Below are 4,890 nucleotides of genomic sequence, written 5' to 3' on the forward strand. Positions count from 1 at the left end.
ACCGGTTTTAAATCGCATAAAAAATTGAATAAATAAATTTGTGATCAAACGTATCGCGTAGAACGTTTTAAGATTGTTGTGGGTGAAATAAGATTTTTATTTGATGGATCATGAGTCATGTTCATGTCTTAGTTATCTTTTGACCTTGAGGTTGGTAGGGTCGAGTCCAACTCTTATCTCCATTGTCATTTCGAAATAAAAGCACGAGCTAAACCAATTTTCTGTACAACATAATTGAACGGGTTTTGTGGAAAGCTACAAATACAATTGCCTAGAGAGTGGATAAATTCATTATTTTATATCGTAAATGTCTTTATTTGGGGTGTTTTTCAGTTTACACTTTTTTATAAGACTAGTAAACAGAGACAGAAATGCAATAAGATGGAATAATAAATTACACTAATTATAAAACATGGTTAAATGAGTTAAGTAATCTGGGACTTTTATGTACTCTTGAATGTATTACAGTATAAGAAATGTTTTGCGGATTAATTATTGTTGTATATTGTGAAGTATGCAAGATAAAGGTAATTAAAGTATATAACGCTTTTCTAAATAGTTTTTTTTTTGTCGTATCGAGTAATACCAAATATATAGGCTATTGCTTTCTTGAAATTGTTTTGTGAAGAAAAATATCATTGTAGGCTACTATGAATTGAATATTTGTAAAACATTTGTTCGAATAATTTAATAAAATATAATTATATTAGTTGAAGTCTTGTTGTGGCACTGTGTTTGAACTGTAGCCCACCACTTTAGATTTTTCTATAACTTTAAGCTTTTATATAGATTTTATTTGACACTGACCCGACATTTGATTTGACACATTATTTGACACTTGACACTGACAAAAACAATTGTTTTTGTTGCAGGTTAAATCTTTTTACACAGTTTTTTTTTTCAAAAACGTTAATCTGTTCTGACATGAATCTTTTATTGATTTATTAAAAGTTCAAAGATTTCATGAGTTTATTATAATGGATTTATTCATAGAATATTATAGGATTAATGTGTATATGAATCATCAAATTAGACGGCAACAGCTAGTATGCAATAGTACAACAAAATAACAAAACCATAAATTACAAATTAAAAAAAAAAATCTACGTAGTCAAAAATCAAAAATGTTAAATAGCATCATAAAAATGTCAAACAAATTTTCATTTTAATGGTAAAGCAATTCCAAGTACCTTTCAAATTTAATCGTTATCCGTAATGCTTTTTGTTTTCGAGTCATCGACTAAAACCATGATTTTCCCTTATCAAACGCATGTTAGTTGTTTTGTTGTTGTTATTTAACTGTTTAAATTTGTTGTCCTTAAAATAACTTTATTTACATCCATATATATTGTAAGTAAAGAACACGAACTTTTAAGAGTACTTCAAATCTCACACCTATCAACCGCATACTTGAATACAAGGTTTTGATCAGAAATTCCCCATAAAATATTAATATTTTGTGCCTCCTAAGGGCACAAACCTTAATTAAATGGTTGTATTCAACCACATTTTAATGTTCTATTTCTAATTCAAGAATGTTAATCACACATTTTGTTTCAACAAACTCTATTTCAAGACTAAACCATGTTTACAAAAACAATCTGGCAACTAAACATCTTCAATACAAATAAATAATATGACAAAAATAACAGACTTAATACAACATCCCGTCTCAAGATGTCCACATCTTTATGAATCTCAGTACCGCCTCGGTTTCTTGATGAACCTTCCGTAATGGGTAACTGTGCCAGCTCCTGGACGATCACGTGAGTTGCATGGACGATTAAGGACCATGTATGAACAGTTTGAAAGAATACCATCTCCTCCGTAGTACGGTGCAGGAACTAAGAACTTTCGGTTTCGGCGAATGGTTCTCTTGTTAGTTTCCACAAGGTAGGAACGTGTTTCGTTCAATTTCCTGACTACTTTACCGTGTCGACGTAGATCTGTGAGCCAATAATATGCGTAAGCTGTTTAATTTGTTTTCATTTTTGTTTGTTTACTTTTTATTTAGTTGGCCTTTTGATTCTTACCACACATTTTCTATATTAAACTATTGAAAAAACGGTACCTTACGGCGTGGTTTAATATTTTAGGCTACTTTTAGTGTTCTCAAATTATTTGTTTACATTATTAGTTATGTTTCTGTACTTTTAAAACAAAGCCATCGATGTTTGTACCCAAATGCATGTCGTTGTTCCAAATAGTTCATAATTAAAATTGATCACCTCATTTACTGTACTGTATTTAGGTCGAGAAATTGCGCCAACTCAACCAGCAGTATACGTGTTCGACATAGCAGGCCACCACTTGTTCAAAAGTGAATAAAGTGTGCCAAATGATCCAATGTACGGAAATGTACAATATGGGAGGTTTTCCATTATTTTGTACGCATAGCTAAATGCGTTGCAATATAGGGCCAGTAGTTATGCGAAAGCGAAACGGGGAAACCCCTCTTGTTTGTGAAACACCTCTCGTATTTTGTGGTGAACGTGCATTAGAAAGAATACAAAAATGCCATTGTATAATGTATTATTGAATTTTAAAATAATACTATGTAGTCATTTATTCCACTGATTAGGTATTAATCGTCACAAATAAAAATGTTACGCAAACAGTAACGCTCGTCTGAGTCAATATTTCATCACTAGGGCGTAAAGTACTCTTTTCAACCCGAGCCCAAGTCTTTAAGATAATGAGTGGGGATTAAAAACACTATTTGACCGTGTGATGGACAATTTTTTCGTCATATTGCAACATTATTCAAGCAAATTAAGTAAGTAAACGAAAATACTTTGCTATAAAGATAACCTCTCAAAACGACGTCTAACTTGTTTTCAATTATTATACTATTGCATACAAACAGTTGTTTAGTACGTTTTGCTTACGTCAAGGGATAACGTTATTTTATCTAGTATGATTGTGTTACATTATACTATCTTTAAGCCGAACTATTGACAAGAATGCAACAATAAGCTACAATGGATTAAATCAATCGATACATAATTTCGATACATGCGATTGGCCGATTGCTTACGACCAAAGTGTACAGTTGAGTTTAAACAGCTGACTTTTACTCCATAGGGACTAAAAAGGCTTTTTATTCCCTAGGGAGTAAAACAACTACTTTAGGCCAGTAAGCATGTATTGAAAACAGCTGTTTTCGTTGCAATGTGAACAGTTAGACTCTGCTAACTGATTGAAGATTGAGCCGAACTAAATAAAACTAAGTGACTACTGACTGTTGAGTTGTATTAGAAGATAAAAAACCCAATTATTCTATTAAGTGTCCTCATACTATACAGGGTGATTTGTACTCAGTGTTACAAAATTTTTTTGGTGTAAGTACAAAGTAAATGAAGTGTGATGATGCATATCAAATGTTCCAAGTCTAAAAATTAGCTTCCCAAAAAATTATTTTATGTTTTTCAAAAATAACCATGTTTTTAAACTTAATACAGCGATTTCTCAATTACCTGTATATGGATTTGAGTAGATAATGTAATTTTCGTGTTCTACATTAAATTTTGAACAAGAATAATTGAAAATGACGGAGGATCAGTTGTAAAAACTCCATTGTAATTAGATTCAAAGATAAAAATTAAGATGTTTGATAAAAATTTTAAAAACAATGGTCTATTGCATTTTTCACACCCTGTATACAAGAAAGTGTCGGAATATGTTAAAAACTGCGCCATTTTATAAGCTTTCCAACGATATGCTACACTATTGAGGTTTATGTCTGCTTATGTACGCTTTAATGGTTTGAATACTACAAAGCATGGTGTCTTTAACATTTAAAACACAGAAAGTCGGCATGTATTAAGCAAAAGTTGTATTTTTGTTTCAGCTTGAACAGTAAAAACGGCAAAAAGTTCCCTGTTTTCTGGTATTCAAACCACTAAAACAAACAAAAAATATCTAAACCTCAATAGTGTAGCATATGGTTGGAAAGCTTATAAAATGGCGCAGTTTTTAACATATTCCGACACTTTCTTGTATACAGGGTGTGAAAAATGTAATAGACCATTGTTTTTAACATTTTTATCAAATATCTTAATTTTTATCTTTGAATCTATTTACAATGGAGTTTTTACAACTGATCCTCCGTCATTTTCCATTATTCTTGTTCAAAATTTAATGTAGAACACGAAAATTGCATTATCTACTCAAATCCATATACAGGTAATTGAGAAATTGCTGTATAAAGTTTCAAAACATGGTTATTTTTGAAAAACATAAAATAATTTTTTGGGACGCTAATTTTGAGACTTGGAACATTTCATATGCATCATCACACTTCATTTACTTTGTACTTACATCAAAAAAATTTTGTCACACTGAGTACAAATCACCCTGTATGTGAAGCACTGTAGACATCTAGTAGGCCTACTGTATGACATTACAGCTGTTAGATTCTGACATTGACTCGGCTAGATTTGACATTCATTTTTGTTCTGTGTATCAATAATTTGGTATCAAGAGATCACTATCTCCTTTGACTCTGACCTTAGCTTAGTGGAGTTGAAAGATCAACCTTAAACACGAGAAAACACATGATTTCTCAGTAAAATAAAATATTACTGTGCATGTCTTTTCTTGATGATAAACAAGATAATTTCCATGTCTTCCAGTTTTGGTGCCTATCAACTTTCTTCAATTTTGACTGGGATTTTGGAAACACACAATCAAAAATTGGAAAATAAAGTATTGGATTATTTAGCGAATTTTGTTTGGCTTTAAGAGGTGATGATCTGAGGTCATGTCTACACGATTGCGGGAGATGTTCAAGATTTGGCCGCGATCTCGGAAAACGATTACGACGATTCCGCGACCGCAGAAGACAATGGTCATAACTTCGAGACCATGGGATATATTTACATTTTGCCA

The sequence above is a fragment of the Macrosteles quadrilineatus genome, unplaced genomic scaffold (genome assembly GCF_028750875.1).
Source record: "Macrosteles quadrilineatus isolate MER2022 unplaced genomic scaffold, UCM_ALF_1.0 Scaffold_1__1_contigs__length_201487025, whole genome shotgun sequence".
NCBI lineage: Eukaryota > Metazoa > Arthropoda > Insecta > Hemiptera > Cicadellidae > Macrosteles > Macrosteles quadrilineatus.